The 21,738-nt window shown below is 43.7% G+C and overlaps 1 long non-coding RNA gene across 1 annotated transcript in view; it reads right to left on the bottom strand.

Annotated features, from left to right (window-relative positions):
• LOC146867832 (uncharacterized) overlaps positions 1 to 20,153 on the bottom strand; it is a 162,352-nt gene extending 142,199 nt beyond the window's left edge. Inside the window, exon 1 of the long non-coding RNA XR_014966144.1 lies at positions 20,053 to 20,153. This is a non-coding gene — a long non-coding RNA (uncharacterized LOC146867832). The remainder of the gene's footprint in view (positions 1 to 20,052) is intronic.
• Positions 20,154 to 21,738: the final 1,585 nt, after the last annotated feature.

Raw genomic sequence — 21,738 nt, forward strand, 5'->3', positions numbered from 1 at the left:
CAGCGATAATCTCACGTTAGCTTGTTGATAGGGACTCACAAACTTAGCCATGATATCCTCCTTCCATAGGATATCATGGCTAAGTCAGTCCTGAAGCAGGTGTTACGAAAGTAGCGATAACAGGTGTTATCGCTACTTTTCCTGACGCTATGCTTCATAGCGTGGGGCTTGATGATAGGAGAAATGTCGCTTAGCGACATTTCTCCTATAATGTCAGGTCAGGAACGCCCACTTTGCATCTCATTAGAGATGCAAAGCTGGGCGTTTGAAATCCCCATGCTAAAGCAAGGGTTCACGCGTTAGCGTGACCTTGCTAATATAGCGATAAAATTATCGCCGCTTTTCGGCCGAAAACGGCCGCTAAAGCGGCGATAATTTTTTATCGCCCCATTGTAAATATGCCCCTATGTTTCTAAAACGTATCTTTGCATGGAAAGAGCTTCCTCATTTCATGCAGGATTGGATGCGGACTTTAACTTGCTCAAAAACTCATTTGACACACCGCTGTATCACAGCAATAGCACTATGAAGTTACCGAAGCACTGTATAAAACACTCCATCAGCATGTTGAGGGGTCTGCAGCCTGTGTAAGATTCCTAGCATGCATCACAGTGTCTGGGGGTGCTTAACCCATAAACACGAGCATGACAGCCACTGATTTGGGTGATTTCCAGCAAACCGTGGAAAATGTGCGGTTAGTAATGTGATTAATGCTCCTGACGGCCGAGCAGCTAAAGATAGATTAGAGACAGCCCAGCGAAGACCTGCCAAAAGGGCGCGGGGTCAGTCTGCGTCATAACCCTCAGGAAGAAAGATGTAAGGAATTTGGGGGCAGATTTATGAGGCCCGTTGCGCCATCGGAACGTCACTTTGTGTGACGTTCCGTGGAGCAGAAGCCTGCGTGATATTTATCAGGCAGCACTGAGCCACTTTTGTGGCTTAATGCTGCCTCATAAATATCAGTCCCTTTAACGCAGTGTTCTGCGTTAAAGGGGCGTGCAATGGGTGTTGCTGGGGGCGTTCCCAGCAACATCCATGGCCTTTTGACACTGCCCCAGATTTACGAGAAATCGTAAATCTGAGGCAGTGCCAAAAGCTTACGCCTCCCCAGGGGAGGCGTAAGGGATGCGCAACGGGGAGAAATATCTTTATTTCTCCTCGTTTTTCCATTTTCTATGTGTGCTGCATTCTGCAGCACCCATACAAAGAGGAAAAACCTCTTGTGATTATTTTTGTACAGAAAGGTTTCCCTTCCTGTACAAAAATATTCATCTCCACAACGCAGGCACCCTTGCACCATGGTGCAGAGGTGCCTGCGTTGGCGCAGGCAGCCCACTGTGCGCCGGCGCAGGGGAAAAGGACAGGAATGCGCCGCATTTTATAGATAAGGCGCATCCCTGCCCTTTTCTTTTGCTGTAGGGAAGCGCAGCAGGAAGGCCTGCTGCGCTTCCCTATGGCAAAACCTCATAAATCTGCCCCTAAATCTTCATATTCTAGAGGAAACGTGGGAAGGCATGAGACTGACTCTCTCAGCTACTTGTGCCTTCTCAGTCACCATTTTTCTCTGCTCTATGCCGTCCTCCTGCTTGCCAATGTTACTTTCCCTCTGCTTCGTTACCGTCCGTTTTTACTCTCTCTTCGCAGTGTTCTGTTCCTGTCCTCATTTACTGTTGCTCCCTTCATTCACTCTTTCCCATCTTCCCGACTCTTCCTTGTCACTCTCTTTTTGCTCAATTACTCCCTCTCTCCCTTGCATTTACATTCTCTCACAATGTCACTCTCTCTTACTCCTCTCTTCCTCCTTGTTCACTCTTTCCCATCTCTCTCTCCCTCCCCTGTCACTCAAGCGCTTTCCCTTTACCTTATTTTTACTATCCCCGCGTTCTCTTGCACGAGATGGTGAAATGCTGAGCGCTGAACACGTGAAATCAATGCTATCGAAGTTCACCTCTGGGCCCTATCTTTGGGCGTTGCCTGTTGACCCAGCTACCCCTTCCCGCACTTGCTGCTTTGGCTAGCTGATAAACGTGGACTGTGGCTAGCCTGAAACAGCAACTCTCCCGACTTGTACCCGACGCACTCAAACGAGGCACATTTTGGCCAGTGTTTGTACTTCAAAAGTGTGATTACACTATGGGTAGCACGCCTAGATGGAGTGAAGATAGTCAGGCAGAGTAAATCTAATCACACATGCCACGTCTACACAGAACTCTGCAATGGGCTCCCTTGTGGTGGGAGGGGAGGGTCATGAGCCGGAGTGGGGGTCCAGCGCCCTATTTTGATGTTCTCTGTTTGGTGATCACAAATAGAGAGAAGGGCACGCATTACACCCAGTGTTACTAGGCTTATAGATGGGGCAAACTATGGAAAAGTAGTCTGCCACCCGTCACAACAGAGGTTATCGAACAAGCATTGGCATAGCCAATAGGTCTGGCCTTTGGGACCTTATACGTGTTTAGCCATGCAACAGTTGATGTTGTTGCAGGAAGGATATTGTGCTGCATAACTAAATACTTATAAGGTCCCAAAGGCGAGACCTATTGGCTATGCCAATGCTTGTTTATAATTACCTTAAGTGTGCAAAAAATAAACATATTGGCATGAATACCTTCTTACTGCTTATCAATGTTCATTTAGAAAAACAGAGCATCATGGGGAAAAGCCAGACTTATTTTTTAGTTTTTTAAATTACAAGCTCTGCCTTTCACACTGGATCTTGTTTCTGGCAGCAGACATTGTAACATCAGAACCCAATTGTAATAACGTATTACTGTTGAGCTTTATTACAGGCAACTAGAGCGCCACACATTGCCTGTAATAAGGAAATAAGAAATTCACTTTTATGCAGGGATTGCAGACTCCCGTGTGTGTGTCTATAAAAGGCTAAGGTAGAAATATTGTTGGGTCTCTAAAGCACACATTGTCATAATAGTTTTTGCAGTGACGGGAACAGTGTGCATGAGCTCCTTATGAAATGTATGAAAGAGTAGAATTCCATTGCTACGGTGATATCAATACCCAGTGCCTGTAGTGGCTTACCCATTATCCAATGCTGTGTGTTGAAGCAGGCAGGAGGAATTTGTGAGTGACACAACGACCTGGCAATGGATGAAGTGGGCTGTCTAAAAGCCCCAATATGTACGTATATTCTATAAAGAATTTAAGTAAAACCAATGGTCTTGGCTAATGCCAGCCCTGACAAAAAAAAATTAAGTGCCTCTGGCACTTGCTCTCATTGATGTGGTGTCACATCTACAAGTAGTGAAAAGACCACACAGATGTGTATCAGGCAAGCTCCCCTGCCCATTTTATTAATTTCGTTTTCCTCCCCGGAGGTCTGGTGGTGCGGAAGGCATTGTAGCCGCACATCCATCATGGTTGAGATCAGCGTCTTTGAAAATGGCTGTGACACCTTTGTAGCATGCATGTGTTTTATCGAGTATATGTCAGAAACCATGGATGCTCCTGGCATTTCTAGACATTTCATTTCAGATTGCTGCTGGCGTGTTTGAACGAAGAGACAGCACATCCATGCAACTCACTGGGCTGCCATGGCTTTTGTAGCAATCCACTGCAGGGACTGAATAAATATTAAGTAAGATAGCACAAAGTATGACACTTGTGAGCTGTGCCCTGTGAAGAAGACAACACTTTTATCTTTTTCCTTTGACTTCATGTGCCCGTAGAAACGTAGGGCCAGATTTACTAATATTTCACACAACAAAGTGCAGCAATCAAAGTTGCTGTGCTGCTTTGCATGAGGGGGGGAGCAGGTTTATAGAATGTAGCACTGCTGCTTTGCTACCAGGCATTGGGGCACTTACACGCTGCCTGGTGCGACACACAGAGATCTGCACCATAGTGAAAAGGTTTGCGCTTGAGGCACACTTTAAAACTTTTCCTACTTTGTACACGGTTTTTCCAGGCAGCAGCCATCCAAAGTTTGAAGAAAAAAAACTTGTGCCCTACTTTGCACCCGCCTCAAGGAGACATAATTTTTGGGTGCAAAGCCCTTTCTGCCATTGTTAGTAGATAGGGCTTGTGTTAAAAACCATGCGTGGTAGTGTGAGAACGCCCATGTACATGGGATGCCCCTTTTGCTCAAAGTAGTGTAAAGCAGCATAAAGTGCTATTGTGTTACTATTTTGACAACTTTCTAGAGCAATTTTTTGTGACTTTGTTCCTTAGTTTCATAGGGCATGTATCGCTGTCGGTTACTTACTTTAGCCTAGTTCCCATTAGCCCGTTACCTTGTCGATGCCACTTATTCATCCGCATTTACCTCATCATCAAGACCTCAGCATTATCATTACCTTGACTGATTACAATCTTGATAAGTAACGTGAAGAGATAGATTTAGCATTAATCTATGGGGAAATGGTAATGTTGGAGTTAGTGTCTGTTTAGGGTTAAGGATAGGGGATAAGTTTAGGGTTAGAGTGTCAGTGGGCGAAGGGATAGGACTAGTTTTAAGGTTAAAGAAAGGGCTATGTTAAAGTTAATGGATTAGGATTAGCGTAGGTACCATTGAAAAGGAAAGGTTATGGATGACAGTAGGGTAAGAGTAAGAATAGCAAATAGGTTTTGATTTCGTGTAGCTGTAATGCTGAGGATAAAGCATGGTTTAGGTTAAATGTAAGGACAATGGAAAGGTAATGGATAGATTTAGGGCACAGATAAAAACAAGAGTAACATTAGTGTTAGTAGGCCTAGACAAGGTAATGGTGTTCAGGTCATTTCATTTTATTGTGATTTATATAATGCACATTTGGGAAAAGTGATTTGGTAGTAGTCGAGTAAGTGATGACTCAAGAGGTGGTGATATAGATCCTTCATTGTCTCTCTATACCTCTCATTGAGTCAACACTGCCTTGTCCAAGGGTGTATGGGCCAATGACTTGCTATTCAGTATGAGTGTCTCCTCGCTGACAGTATCTCCCATTATTATTGTACGTGTGTCTGAGTCCCAGTATTGAAGTTAGCGTCTCACAGCCTCAGTGTCTGGTTGAATGCACTGTTGCTCTAGTGCCTTGATCTGTGTCTCCCTCTTCCAACTTCTGTCAGTTTTTGAGACTAGGTCAATGTGTCCCAAAGCCAGTGCATTCTTGAGTTGTGGTAAGGGTCTTCAGGTCAGTTGTCTCTGTCTCCCTGCTGTACTAGCTGTTTATCACTGCCACAGTGTAAGGGTCAGAATCTCTAGAATCCCACTCAGAAGGTCAATGGCGCCCTCTCTCAGGGTCTCATTGTCAATGCACCATGTCCCAGTGTCGATGCTTCTCTCTTCTAGGAGCACTATCTCAATGTTTGCTCTTACGTGCCATGCCACAATGCCATTGTGTGTGTGTCTCTCTCTCTCAGTATGCATGCTTCCCTCTTCCAGTATCAGGGGCGCATTCACAAAGGGCCTCCACACTCGTGTCAGAGACCCCACAGTCATAGCGGGGTGCCTGCACACATGGCGGGGTCCTGCACTCGTGGCAGAGGCCCCACAGTTGTGGCAGGTGGTCTGCACTCATGGTGGGGGGTCCCGCACACATGGCAGAGGCCCCATAGTCATGGTGGGGGGCTGCACTCATGGTGGGGGCCCCACACCCATGACGGGACCTCCACAACAGGTAATTGCAGTACGGAGAACCTGCCACCAATGCGGGATCCCTGCCACGACTGTGGGGGCTCCGCCATGAACTTGAATGCTCTTTGTGAATCCGGCCCATATTGCCCCTTTATCTCAGTGTCAACGTCTCCTTGTGCTCATCTCCGTGTTTTCTTACCTCAGTATCAGTATAGATGCGTCTCCCTGTGCTTATGCGCATGTTTCCAGGTATCTGTGTTGACCTGTTTCACTGTAGGTATCCACTTGCCCGGCTCCAGTGTTTTCTGGACCCTGCACAAGTGTCTCCTTTTATTTGCAGATAAGTCATGGTTGGTTGCGAAAGATTATAGTACGGAAGCCATAAATTGTCATAGATCTGTATCTGGCCGACCTTATCTCATTGCAATAATTTTTGTGTAGACATTGCCCTGCACCTAAAGAAATCTAAAACTTGCACCAAAATACTCATCGTAATCGGAATGAAATTGCACAAGCTGTGTTAAAGAGAGGGAAGCAGCATGTCTTTTAGTACGCATCATAGGCTGTGCAATGCACTTACCCTGGTTTAGTGGCCGTGCAGGTAAGAGCGGTGAGGTTGTGGGGCCGGGGGACAATTTTGACAGACGATGATGAGGGAAAATGAATTACTCATTTATTTTCCTTCGTGGTCTTCTGTCGAATTCCGGCCCCTCCCCCAACCAGGTCCGCAGCTCTTACCTGCACGGGCCGCTGCTGGCTGGTTGCTGTGCATTAACACTATAAATAAGAGCCAAACTGAATTGTTTTGGGCAATTATTAGTCGGTGGAAATAACTTTCTAACAGTACTTTTTTAAATCGAAGAAGGTAGGATAGGGTAATAACCTGCAGGGTTTCAAACTTCTGCTTTTTATGTCTGATGCAAATATTCACATTGGGCGCCTAAATCACTGAGTTCTGGTAATGCTATTGAGACTTGTGGCTTGCAAATTAAACAAAGTTATCTGTAACAAATATATTTCTTTGCTGAGAAGTCTTTACTGGGATACAAACATGCAAGCTACACTCTCCACACAGTCCTCTGCAGCAAGCATGCCACCTCTACAAGTTATTGTATGATGATTAAGATTTGTGACCAGTTTATCACACTCTGCAATAGGCGCATTGACCACAGGAGCTCACAAGTTTTAACGTTTTAGACGTGCTACATATGCCCAGCTGCCTGAACCGGTGGACTAAAGCTGTTTTTAAAAGGACATCTGGGACTATTAAACTAATCAGAACAGCAGTTTTAAGACACAGCTACATACCAGATCACAAAACATTGGAGGTCAGTGGCATTAGTCATTTGGGGCAAATAACTCAGAGGCTTTTGTACTGCCGTTGAGTCTCTTTCGTGACGCAGCGGTGGCATAAACAATTCGCCATGTTGTACCATATTTACAAGGTGACGCATATAGGCAGATGTATCACTTGTAGACCTCTGCGTCACATTATACCTACTCCATGTATAATGTATGCAGGGTGGGCATTCCCCCACATCAAAGCCTCGTAGAAGTGGCCCATTGAAATCTATAACATTTCAGTGCGCCACTTCTAGGACGCCAATGCATCAAAACCTTACGCCTGTCTCATGGCAGGCATAAGTGTGATGCAGAGCATTAAAGATATATCTCCCCCACGCATTGCTGGAGTTGCATCATGCTTGCGACACAACTCCAGCAATGCATTACTTTTGCACGACAGATGCGTCAGGATTCCTGATGTATCTGTCTTTCCTTGTGACATGGAGCGCCGTACAATAAATACTGCGCATCCATTGTGTCTCAAGGAGGGCGCAGTGAAAACTGTTGCATCGCTGTTTTCTCTCAGCGATGCAACAGTTTTCATAAATAAGCCCCTCAGTGTTTGGTGCTGAAACATGAAAAACAAAGATAATTAAATGACAAACCAAAACAATGTGAGCACAACTCAAAAAGTATACACATTAGACTGATGCAACGCAATAGTACAACAACCCATCACACGCAAGTATCACTATGCTAAACCCCATACAATAACACAACACATCAATACAACATATCAACACAATAACACCAACACAATGATATATGAATACTACTGCAACACAACTACTGTGCACTATGCAAAAACGTATACAACATAACTACATCACAACACAATAAAAGAAAATAACAAAGCACAGCAATGCAGCAAGGTAACATTACATAATACAGCACACAAGCAAATTACAAAAAACACTGGCAGCAGAACAAAAAACAACATTCCAAATCAACACAGGTAGCACATCAGCAAAACCTCAACATATCAACTAGACAATCTAACACAATAATACAATACAAGTCAATAATGTGCTGCATCAACAAACTACAGCAAAGCGTAACACTACTCAGCACAAGATAACACAGTAGTACATAAGCAGCAACACAAGACAAAAGAACAACACAACTGCACTATCATACCATAATGCTGTGTTTATGAGTTTATTGTTTTGTAATGCATTTTGTGTTATAATGGTGTGGTGTGGTGTGTTTGTTTTTGTTATGCTGTGGTTGTGCAGTGCTCTGTTCTTTTTTTGCACTGTTATATTTTACTAACTGGTACTTTTTTTTGTTTTCACAGTTTTATATAGAGCAAACTTGACCAGAAGGTATCAGGTATCAGAGGGCTTTACATGAGCACCAGTTGCGTTACACAAGGACACACATTTTTAGTTTTGTTTTGTTATAGAATGTGGTTGCTGCGTTGTATAGTAGTTTTGTAAGTTGTATTACATGCTTGAATTATATTGCGTTTTTGTACTGTGTTGTGCTATCTTGGAGTTTTTTTACTGCTTTGTGTTGTTTTTGTTTTGTGTTACTGCTATGTTATGGCGCTTCATTTACAAACTTCAAGAAATTGCTGGTACATTTAAAGACATCACATTCCATTAGCATCTAGTAAAAATAAATATCTGCTTCTGTCAGGAGTGCTAACACATCAGCTCTCCGAGGTGACAGCAGTTCCGGACACCACTTTGGCAATGTCACAAAACCAATACTTGAAATCGTGCTTTCTCTGCTCATTTTACGTGACCCGGTCATATAAGCAACAAAGTAAGGAGTGCCTTCTGAAGTAGCTTTGTCAACTAGTGAGTTGTTTTACGAAATGTTGGAAAAATTATCTGAAAGTACATGGGGTCTCATTTATGAGGTTTTGGCGCAGGGCAGCCGCTGCCCTGCGTCAACAGAAAAGGGCAGGATGTGCCGTATCTATGAGATATAGTGCATTCCTGTCTTTTTCCCCTCCGCTGGTACACAATAGGCTGCCATTTGCCAAAGCAGGCACCATTACGCCATGGTGAAAGGGTGTCTGCATTGTATGGGTGAATGTTTTTATGCAGGAAGGGACACCTTCCTCCACAAAAACAATCACAAGAGGTGTTTTCTTCTTTCTATGTGTACTGCATAATGCAGCACACGTAGAAACAGGAAAAAAGAGGAGAAATAAAGATATTTTTCCTTGTTGCGCCTTCCTAACGCCACTCCTGGGGTGGCGTTAGAATCTGACGCAGTCCCAGGTTTACGATTCCTCGTAAATCTGGGAATGCTTCAGATTCCATGGGTGTTGTGTGGGGACACCCACACCAACACCCCTTTCAAGCAGTGTTCTGTGTTAAAGAGCTCATAATAAGAAGGCCATGAAAAGCCACACTAAGTGGTTTTGCATGGCCTTACAAACATGCTGCGGCACATTGCGCCTCCAGAGCATCAAAAAAGTGAGGCTTCGTCAGCACAAAAGGGCCGCTAGGGGCCTTGTAAATGAGGCCCATGAGGTACAAATCTGGAATTTACTGCTAGATTTTAGAACTAAATGAATCATCACTTCCATTTTTAATACAAGGGTGCATTTTCCACTAAAAAGTGTATAACATAAGCCCTGTTAGCAGCTGTGAGCAGTTGCTCACTTTCTCTGTTCATGTTTGTTTTTCCCATGCTCCTATAATAGGGTCCTTAGCCAAACAGACTTAGAATTTTGCAATGTGGCATACTAGCATAATTTAGGGAACATTGTGTAATAACTTTGGTGCAAAATGCTGAAAATCAGCTGAGGGTGTGCTGGCATAGCTAAATTTTCACCTGGCTCTATTTACTATCACTTTCAAAGGGCCATGTGCCCCAACTTGTAGATCAGATACACATGGAGAAACTATCAGTGCTGCCATTTTTCAAAATGTTTATAGAAGCGTTATGCACACCTTGCATGTTCTCTACACAAGCTGCATTTCAGTCTGGGTGGAGAATATGCCTAGGTTCCCACTGCATGTCTGAGCGCCGAACAATAGCGCTCAGACCAATCGCAACGCTGCATTGCAGCATTGTGATCGGCTATGGGGAGCCCGGGTGCTTCCTGTTTCTGCCCTGAAAAGCAGGCGAAGAGGACTGAGAGGCGGCGGTGGTAGCACAAAGGTAAGTGTTGAATATTTTTTGTCATTGTCTCCCCCACTGCCCCCGCGACCTGTCCCCCCACCGGCATTAGATAGCAGCCACCACTGGTCCCAAGTGTTTTTAACAAACCTTCCGCCAGCACTATCAAATGCCAGGATTGACAAACACCAAGGCTGCTAGTTTTGAATTCCTAGAATGCCTCTTTCTTCCTCTATCATACACTTCCTGCATCCTTATCTTACTGTTGCAGGTTCTTTTTCATGCCTAAGTTCTCTGTCACTATTTCTGTATATGGCTCGTTCTTTTTTTCCCTCCTTTTTTTGCTCTTGCTCGAAGTCTGACGATGAAAAATAAGTTCCTGTCCTCAAAAATAAGTGCCAGGGTCCACCACCTGCAACCACTGGCACAAATTAAGCACTGCCTTGCCGCCCAACACGGTAGGCGTTAGTCTTTAGAGCCAATTACTCTTCAGAATCCACGTGCCTGCCGTGATTCTTTTGCCTTGTTACACCCCTTAGGGGTCCCTCTAGGACCGGTGCTACCTCTCCTAGGAAACAGCTGCAGTATGATGTCACCCTCGTGTGGAAGTCTGAGTTATGTGCTCCTAGTCAAGATTCCGTGTGATCTTGCGCACCGGAGCCTTTCTCCCTCCCATCCCGATGTGTTGTGTTTAGATGACGTTAAGTGGGTAAAACCACCTGATAGAATGGTTTTAAACACTGATTGAGCGTCCCTCCGAGCGCCTCTGTGTGTTGTGACCCGTGCGAGACCCCGGCTGGCTCGTGGGTATAGCGCGCGTCTGAAGATAAATGCATAAATAAAGCATGCGCCGCTGGAGGGATTTCTGACTGCGCCACGTGTGCGCCGCCATCATCAGATGCAGGCCCGTTCCGCCGTGCTCCCCAGCGACCTTCAGGCGCTGATTCTATTTTGAAGATGCGAGCAGAGAATTATCTCCTTGGTTGTGACACTGGGCCTGGTTTTGAGGAATGAGCCTTTTTGATATGAAAACTGTCTTCGGAGGCACTTGTGTCGCAGACATCTTTTATTCAACACGAGGCCGCAGCGTTTTCAATTTTCTCACTTTGATGATAGAACTTTCTTTTTACTCTGCTGTATCTCTCTCTCTCTCTCTTCCCCTCGCTCTCTTAGCTCCCCTCTTGCATTCTCTCTTCCAATAATCTGCCTGTCTCATCTCTTGGAGACCTACCTCTCTTCGCTCTCTATTCCATGTTCCATTCCGACCCTTCGACCTCATCTAGCTCTCCGTTACCTAACTTTTCCTATCCATTCGTGCTCGCTCTTGCCACCCCAATCTCTCTGGTTTCTCATCCTTAGCCCCACACTCATTCCTTAATCCTCCTCACTCTCACTGCTCTTTAGTCCATTTTCTGCCCACTCTTAGTCTTCTTTCGTCCCTCTCTCATCATTCACTGTTGTCTCTTCTCATTCGCTCTGTTCCCTCTCCTTCTCTTAGGGGAATATTTAATGGCGCAGTGTGGCACCGCAAACAATTGTGCTGCGCCGAGCTGCGTCATTTAAAAAACACAGGGATGAGCTGTATTTACAGGAATATGGTGCACCCATGTGCTCCCCCCTACGCCGCCACTAAACCAGCAGCTGTGTGCCAACGCAGGCACCCTTGCACCATGGTGCAAAGGTGCCTGCGTTGCAGGGATGATTGTGTTTGCGCAGGAAGGGACACCTATCTGCACAAAAACAATGGCGTTTTGCTCCATCTATGTGACCTGCAGAATGCAGAACACATAAAAAGAGCAAAAAAAATGAGAAATAAAAGCATTTCTCCTTGTTGTGCACTTTAACACCTCCCCTTGACAGGTTATAGTTTTTGGCTCTGCCTCAGTTTTACCAATCCTTGCAAATCTGGGGCAGTGTCAAAAAGTCATGTGTGTTGCATGGGAACACCTACAGCAACACCCATGACACACCCTTTTAATGCAGAATATCCGGTGAAAGAGGGCCATATTGCGTGGCCTTGTAAATATGGGCCATCACACAGCGCCACCGGAGCGTCAAAAAAATATTGATGCTCGGGTGGCGCTAGGGACCTGCAAATATTCCCCCAGTCCCTCTTTCTGCCCCCTACCCCTTGTACCCTCTCCCTGTAACCTCTCCCAGTTCCCTCTCTCTTAACTTTCATTGCTTCTTCTTGCCTTTTACTCCTTTCCTCTCTGCCCTCTCTTTCTGTTCCCTCATTCTTCTCACTCTGTCCGACATAATTCCCCTCAGTGCTAACCATTCTCTATTCCCTCTATTTGTTTTGCTTCCATAAAGCTGACCATACACCCAACATCTGTACATCTGTGTAAGACAGACAGTCTGCTGCTGCTATTTCTGAATGTTGAGTCTATTGGAAAATCATCAGAAAAGGGCACAAATAAAGCTGAAAATTGGAAATGATCCACATAAAGAACCAGTTGTAGGTGCTTCCATTAAGCCCTTTGCCACTTTCATCGAAAGACCCTTTATGCCAGTCTTAAAGGTGCAGACCTCAACAGCATAATCCATGATCAAATCACCGGCAAAGTTCCTTGCAGTCTGCATCTACATGTAAAGGTAAGAGAGGTCACAAAAATTGCTCAGTCTCCAAAGTAGAGATTTCGGTACAGTTAATTGACTAGTACCAATCTGTAGAATAAACCAGGCCTGTCTCCACCTAAGACCCCATTATCGCCCAAAATTTTATCATCACTTAAAGTCCCACTGCCAGAAGCTAGAGGTGTTGATGATGGGTTCAAGTTCAGTGGCAATCACTGACCTAGCAACTACACTGTTGGCTACTTATCCACTTCACATATAACGTTGGATCCAACTTTTCCTCATATACCACTGAGTTCCACGCTTCCGCTCTTGCAGTTTGTCCCCAGTAAGATTAACACTGGAGCTACCTGCCCTACATTTGGTTGATTCTTCCCCTGCAACTGTGCGCAGTGACTATTTCAGTGACTATGATACTAGTGGGGAAGACTGCCAAAATTAGACATTTAGAGAAGATCCACATTCAAGCTGCTTAGTATAACCCACAAAGCGATACATGGAATGGGACCGCTCTTCATCAGGGATAAAGTCACCAAATACATTCAACAAAGGAACCTCCGCCCTAGATTGGCACCTCGCCTCAAAATCCCACCATACAAGAAAAAAAACATAGATGACACATCCTTCTCTGTTCAAGAAGCCAAACTATGGAACTCTTCACCCCGAAACATAAGATCCATGGATAACTACCTTATCTTCAGAAGACAACTCAAGAGTTAGCTCTTTGTCACATAACCACCATACTCAAACATAAATATACAGCATACCCCTTTGTAGATAAGCATTTATTTGGACTATAGATGTGTACCTACACATGTGTGTTGGTTTGTATAAATGTGTATAATAGATATGATTTTAAATATATATATATTCGTTTGTTTTGCTTAACAAATGTGCATATTACTTATGGTTATTTTATTCTATGTTTAACATGCATAAAGGTGACTGCCTAAACGAAATAAATATTTTATCATATTTTATCATATTATAACTATGTATCTATAATTGCTTTACTATTGAATTACAAAAACAGACTAACATGTCCTCAGCTCAAATTCATTTCATATTTCCCTATCCTATAGTTAGTGCTACATAAATGCAATTACAATTATTACATGTGGAACCTTGAACCAGTGCTTAATTTCAGCAGGTGGTTGCAGGTGGGAGTAAATGGCACTTACTTTAGGGGACTGGCACTTATGTTTCCTCATTGCCGTTTGACCCAGACAAGAGAGAGAAAATTAAAGGGGGAAAAAAAGGAGGAAGACAGAAATGGAGAAACAGAAAGAAAGAAATGAGGGATGAAACTGGACTGGATTGATAAAGAGGCAGGGAGGTTCTGGTGGTGAATTAAAGAGGGGTGAGATAGAATCAAGCTACACAGCCTTGGTATTCAGCACCCCAGCCTTTCACAGCACAGGCCACGGGCTTCTGAGTAAAACTTTAGGCCCACACTTATTCTTCAAATTAAGGACAGCTTCGAATTGCAGTGCCCTAACCTATATGCAACATTAAAAGTCAAGATATATATGCCTAATGAGTCTCTTTTATAAAAACTGCCCATCAGTTCCTTAAAGGTGAAAGTGATTGGTGACAGATTTACACACTCTGATAAAACGTCATCTATCCGAATTGGATGTTATTTGTTTTCTTTTAGCGTTTGTTGGGGTGTTATGAGCCTGATCGATTAAATTGTGTCTTTATTTTGCCATTTGAAAAGGACTATCTTCCCTGAATGTATTTCCACAATCCATTCATAACTGAGAATAATTTCCATAGAGGTTAGATATCTGCTCATATTAGCAACTTGAAGGGTAGTTCCGTTGTCTGAACTTATAGGATCTACATAACCTATCTGATAACTTTGTTGTCAGATGCCTGAGCGTGTAAGATCTTTGTAGCAGGAACTGAAACAGTAATATACATGAACATAACACACAGCTTCACTAACAGATCCTGTAAGTCATGTGAAACGTAAGCACTTTGTTGCCTGAATCACGGGCCAGTAAAACTTGGCAACCAGAGGAATTGTTTCTCTCCTCAGATGTGAGGCTACTAGATCTCCTTAAGAGCAAGATGGCTGTTGTAGACTTGGACCTGCAAGATTGGTTTAACTTGATGGGAAGTATTGCTGTTAGCTGGCTGAGTCTGTGACAGCTGTGCACCATTGTAGACAGCTCTGAAACTGTGGGGGGAGCCTGTAAGATCTGAGTATCTTTTCTGTCAGATGCCAGAGTTTATAAAATATTTCTTGCCTGAAACATAAACCATCAGTAATAGTCTGATGTTCAGGGCATGAGTCTGTAAGATGGGTTTAACTAGAGGACAGCTTTGCAGCCAGAGTTCTGAGAGTCAAGGTGTGTGTGTGTGTGTGTGTGTGTATGTATGTATCTCTCTCCCCAAATAATTGAAAATGGGCCTGAATTATTGGCTCTTCAGCATGTCCCTCTTCTTTCTCCTTTCATCTTGCAGCGTTTTACTTGCAGCCTTTCACCAACCACTGAAGTGCACAAACAGTATGCAAACTGTGATCTTGAGTTCAGTGAGTGTGGGGGTGACGTCAGAGACATGACTAAGAGGGACAAAATATTCTGCAGCTGTGTTGTTGGCCTTTTATCTTCATCTAATTGTATACAAAATATAACACACACTCCTTAAATTAAAAAAAGAAATGCAGTTAAAGTAATCACTGTGATTATGTTATGAAAGGTCAATAAGCTCATGCAATCACTGCAGATGTCTCTGTGTGTAACCAGACAGTCACAAAAATTGAATCCTGGTTGGCAAAATGGCGAATACTGATGTGTATTTATAGTGCTACGAGGTGTTATTCTGGGATCAAAAACATTGTGAATATGAAAATCATTATTTTAATAATGTATTGCACACAGTACAAAATAGGCTGCTGCAAAATATGCAAAAAGATTTAGTGATATCTAAAACGTGGTTTCAAAATGTGTATTTTTAGTAATACACAAACTGTTCCATTAAACAGGTGAACTCCAGAATTAAGCTGGTACTCTCTTTACCTCTGAACAAGAATGGAAGAAATAATTAATTTTTTGTTTTTTTCATGGCGCCAACCTGTGACCTTTCAGCCTCACCACATCTCTCAGGTGCACAGTCTGCTTTGCTCCACTCTTGATTTGCACTACCGCAGAAGAAATCCTTTGGTCTGCTCATTTCACCCCCTCTTGCTGCACCAGTAACTTCAATGTAGTCTCTAGCTTGCTCAGTCTGTCGTCCAGGGGCACAGCTATTAGTTCTGCAATAGGTGTAGTGACACCTTGGCCCAGGAGTATTTGGGGCTCCCACCCCCCAATTATATCTCTCTTTCACCACTCAACCCATGGCGAGGGTGGGGCATTTTGTAATTTCACTGTGATTTCTGTGCTGCTTCCAAAGATGATAGGTTTACCTTAACTATACATTCCAACAATAAACGTTGTACTTTATAGGCATATGTAATTATTTTTTTTTATGTACATATGGACATTGATACACCATAAGGCCAGGGAAAACGAATGTGCTTATTGCACCTTCTTTAACCTGATAACATCAAAGGTTTGACACCTGTCTCCAGCCCTTAACAGCCTTCTGTTGACAAGGGACTGGAGGAATGAGTTGAAACTGTAGCAGCTAATTGGCTGTAGATCCCTTTTCATTCTCTGTTCCTTCAGCTGCAACCTTCACTCCCAGGATCAAGTGTTGCAGTGCCTAGGATACCAAAGCAGAAGTCAGGGGGCCATTTTCTCCCCCCAGCTACCACTAATTGATGCACATCCTTGCACAATCCAATATATATGGCCCTTACTGGTATTGTGAAAGCGGAATACAAGAAAATCAGAACAGGACATGGTGATGCATTTGTACCACACTTACATCAACTAACAATTAAGGCTCCCGGTTTTATGGGATTTATTTTTTTGCCATTTCTGCCTCTATTTATCCCTATTTATATTGTGCTAATTGTATGTGTTTATCCATATTCGTTTGTGGCTTTGTACAAAAGTGAAGTTGAAACTAGTAAATTTCCACTTTTATTCAACCAAGAAATGTGCACCCATACTTGAATGCCTGACAGGTGTCACTTAAATGAATGCCTATGGCTTATATAATCAATACACCTTTATGGTAGCACACACATTAGACTTATGTACAGCTACAGCTGCTCAAGCCTCATTAGGAAACTTTTTCTCTTTTAACTCCTTTATCAGTCATTCTGCACAGTCTTTAGCCTGTGACTAGCAACACTTAGCATCACTCAAAATCAAAACCTTGTGCACTTTTATCCATATTTAAAAGTAAATAGAGACAAGGACATTTTTGCTTTTCTGTCTATATTTATCTGTAAAAACCAGTAAAAATGGAAAACTCGAAGCCTTACTTATAATGTCTCTCATTCTCCATGAGTCTGTCAATGTCATGAAACTTTGAGGTAATATTACTCATATCAGTGAAAGTTAAGATCCACATTACTATTAATCAAGGTGAACAACAAGTGGCGGCTCCTCTGCTAAGGCAGTGCCACTCACTGGTCTTTGAGCAGTGCAAAAAAGGAAAAATAAAATGATTATAACACAATTGTATTATCATTTTATTTTTCCGTACTGAGGCAGTTTTAGGGGGCGGAGCAGGTATGGGCTGGGTTCATAGAAAGCAGGGGGAGGTGTGGTTGGTGCACTTAACTGCGCATGATGATTTGGTCAGCCGTCTTGGGGCGGCCAAACAGTAATGCGCACTTAGCATGTTATTCACCTGGCTGCTTTGCACAGCATGGGTGGAGAACATGCACAGGCTCCCACTGCCTGTCTGAGCACTGAACCAGACTGCTCAGACCAATCATGATGTTGCTGTCATGCTGATGACAGCAGCGTAGTGATTGGCTAGGGGAGTCTGGGAGCCTGGGTGATGCCGGGAGCCAGGAACTGAGGGAGGACGGAGGAGAGGTGGCGGCCGGCATTTGGCAGGTAAGTTGTCTTTTATTTTATTTTAACCCCACCGCCCGCCACCATTCCCTAGTAGCCGCCACAGTGAATGAGCCAGCAAATAAATAGGGATAGTCGAGCTAGAGCTGAGCCAAGGGTCTGGCTTGGCTGTAAGAGCCTAAGAGCAAACCAAGCTGTCAACATGTTTGGCATGTAAGTCATGCAACAAGTCTCGTTTGCCCGGGATAAAAAGACTTGTATTCAAGAAAGTCTATGTCTTTGTAACATGGGAATATTTCACTTTAGCACATTAGATTGTATCGTTAGATTGAGTGTCATTTATTGGAAGTGATAGTTTCTATACATGCTAGAAATATTCAAGAGCCATGATGTAGTTAGGGGATTCAGGACGGTACTTGGGTGTTATGTGCCCAGTATGCCATAGGCTGTCATTACAGATGTAGCAGCATTATAGTCTATTAAACCATGAACAAAAGAGGATGTTGAATTGCGCCCACTCTGATCTGAACGGCAATGGTGAAGTGAAAGGAGGCACAGTGAAATAAAGAAATGGCTGAGGATCACACCGGTTTCTCAGGTGAAGTTGGAACTGACAGGGATCCTGGTTTTATATTGTGCATTCCAGCCACTAGAAGTGTATCTTTTTCCCTTTTTATTACAAAGGTTAAAGGCAACTACACTTTTTAGCAAAACAAAACATCTTTGAAGTCCAACATAATTACACGTCACAGGGGATGCACAGCGCTCGGCTGAAAAGCTGCAGACAGACTTTCAAGGCAGAGCCTGCACTTTGCAAGCTTTCCGCATTTTGAATTACCCCCTGGGGACAAGGGAGGCTGGTAGCATTTGGGCTGTAGGGCTCTTCACTACCTCCCCATCTGTTTGAAGACCCCGATGATGGGCAGCACTGAGAGCGGGCGGCGTGCAAAAGTCAAAGCTTTGGGCATTGTGTGCTCTCCGTCCAAGGGGGCCGCTAACAAAGCCAAAGTAAGGCCTGGGGCTCGAACCTTCAGCGGTTCACCCACCTCCACCTATGAGTCAGAAGAGGAGAATGACTGAGTTCTGGAAGACGCGGTGGTGCAGGTTCTGTGCATCTGTATTTCTTCGGCTCTAATTCACGGTCTGTCATTATTACCTACTCCATTCTCCAGCTAGCCCTCCTTCTCTCTTTTTCCTCACACTTTTCTCCATCTTCTCTCGGCTCTCCGTGTCGTCACCGCCACTCTGCCGGCGCCTCCTTTCTTCCTCTTCGCTCTACCTCTCTCCATCCAGCCTTTTCATTATTTAATTGCAACACTCTCCCACCTGCGCTATTTCTTTCCTTCGCCACCCATTCAGATTGTTCCTGGTCTTATTATTCTAAATCCCTGCGAAACCGCAGTTTCCCGCGTTTTATTTAGCAAGAGGCGTGTCTCTGCCCAGTCAGCAGCTTCCTCAAATTTACACGACGATCCGTCAAGGAAGGTTGAGAGAAAAACAACGGAAAGAAGAGCAAAAAACAAATATCATTGGCAAGCGGAATGTCAGAAGAGATGAAACGCTCGTAGGCAGCCTTTTATTTTAAAGGGTGAAGAAGACATCAGACAGACGAAAATAGATCATTTGTTTCCCATTGTAACTCAAAAGACAGGGTTCGGTTCGGTTTAACTATGCAGTGGGAAAATGGCTTCTGGTAGAATTTTCACGGTCTTCGCTGCAGCCTATTAACGGAGTCAGGGGCAGAAGATAACAGAGAGAGAGAGAGAGAGTGACTGTAACAAAACACAGCAGACAAAAAAAATAAGGCTGCACCAGAAAGCATTGACTGCAACCAGTCCGGAAAATGTCCCAGCAGGTGGCGCTTTTGAGCTGAGCATCACGAGCCAGTTGCTGCTCCACCGAGAAAATGATTTTTCATTTTTTTTAACTTCGCTTTTGAAGGATGATATAGTGCCCTGCACATTTCTCAGCCATGCAAGTCATTACTGGGCAGCACTTACCACTTTAAGAGCTGTTGTTGCCAGAAATACTGAACAAAAATGATGGAAAAATCAAGGTTGTCGTTGTTTTCATGGCTCCTCCGGAAAGGCCACCGCACGCAGTAGGACCCATTTTGCATTTCTAAATTTCTGCCAATTATCTTACATTATGCCGTTTTGATTCTTCCGTATTTTGCTAAATGAACAATCAAACAGGGTAATCAACAGCAGCGTGATAGAAACGGTAAGTAAAGGTCCGACGTTAATGCCTCTAGATGTACAAAATAAACATATAAGGCTCAGTATGCAATCTATCCTCTTTAGGCAGTGAATTTCGTGTTTTTGAAATAGCATCGTTTTGGCAAAACATCTGAGAAGGTTTTCAAAGAACACCGTTTATTTGTAACTTCACACCTATTGCATACGTTCACATAGGGATTTTTAGAGCCTCTCTAAGAAAGATACATTTTGGGACCCCATTTTTAAATGTATTGCTTGTTTCCGTTAATTTAATCCCCCGTGATGCAAGAAATATTGAATTGTAACTTTGCTGAATGTTCGTACTTACAAATAAATCACCCTTCACAAGTGGCTTCTCTTGGCAACTGCGAAAATCAAACCAGTGCTTCAAGGATTTTTCGTCATTCCATTTCATTAAATCTGAAAAATATCTTTCCTTTCCTTATCCCTCCTCTCCCGTCCTCTTTCTATGTCTACTCTTCTCAACCTAAGCAGTGGCCTTCGCTTTTGCTCCAGTAACAGAAATGAAATGACAGGAAACATGATAAGGGACGGAGAGGTAAAGACGATTGTACAGAAAGAGCGGTGAAGTAGAGAGAGAGAGGAGCCGAGGAGGTAAGGATTGTTGAATCCTTGGGCTCTAGGCCCACATGCCGTGGAAACAGACAGACACCAATACCGTGATTGTAGTTGCTAGTAATGGCCACAAGTACGTGCACTCGGGCTCCTTTAATGTCAGGGCACCTAATTGGTGACACCTGTGTTGGATGAGTGTGGGTGAGTGTATGGGCCAGCCTTCAAGGGAGTGGCTATCAGAATACTCGACTGTGTTCAGCAGCACAAAACAAGGATGAGGTAGAGGGATGGGTGTTGTAGGGAGAGATGTAAGGTCAAGAGAGAAAGACACAGGCAGGTAGAAGCAGGAAGTGAGCAGTAGGTAGAGAAAGGTAGAGAGATAGACGAGCTTTTTTCAGTTAAAAAAACCCTATCCAGTCTTTCCAGATTACGGCGCAACATGAATTAACACAAACCATAAACCATAACAACAAATACAATACTGGAAGAAGCACAACAAGACAACACTAGTGGTCTATTGCATATTACTGCTCTGTATCAGCATTATACATGATACTTGAAAAAATCATCAGTCATAATATCAAATATGTTAACAGATCCCTTATTTTTTTACCTCGTCGATGCGTTTTGGTGGGTTTATATGATTTTTACCACCTTCTTCAGGACAACATAAACATTCTCCCACATAAAGTACAGAAAATTAAAAACCATTTAATGGCGAAAGGCAGGGACCTCTATGGTACCTGTGTGATGATACTAATGTTACAACTGGACTCCCACTTTTAGCGGCTACGAAAGATAAAACTGAGCCCTTTCATAGGATAATTCTATTTTAGTCTGTTGACCCCTTGAAAAACTTTAACCGGACTGTAGGGATTAAGTAAGGGAACCTAGTCCTCCGCCTAGTGTCTTTTCTATACTGCAGTGATGCTACAATTTGTATGCATATAACACACAAGTGCCTAGCTCCAGCCAGTTGTTAGATTGAATGGTGCATGTACTCGTGGTACTGTCCTTCCCAAGGGGAAATATTATCTTTAACCCCTTCGATGCTGCGCAGATTCCGCCGCTGTGCTGACGGAATCTTGCGCGGGTGTGGTCATGACGGAATGGTTCCGTCATGAGCACAGCTCAACCGTGGGTCATGACGGAACCATTCCGTCATGAGCACCGAAGGGGTTAATGTGCTAGACCTGTCAGCCCAAGGGTGATCATCCCCCACACTTTTGGTCTGCTGCCCTCTTGTTTGCTGAAATTTGATTTTGTTGGCTTTCGGACTCTGCACTGTACCACTGCTAACCACTGCTAAAGGGCTTCTGCTCACGCCTTCAAACATGGTAACATTGACCTACACCTGATTGGCACATGTAATTTATTTGTAAGTCTCTAGTAAAGTGATACAACAAGTACCCAGGGCCTGTAAATTAAATACTATTAG

Source organism: Triturus cristatus, chromosome 1_2 (genome assembly GCF_964204655.1).
Source record: "Triturus cristatus chromosome 1_2, aTriCri1.1, whole genome shotgun sequence".
In the NCBI taxonomy this organism is placed as follows: domain Eukaryota; kingdom Metazoa; phylum Chordata; class Amphibia; order Caudata; family Salamandridae; genus Triturus; species Triturus cristatus.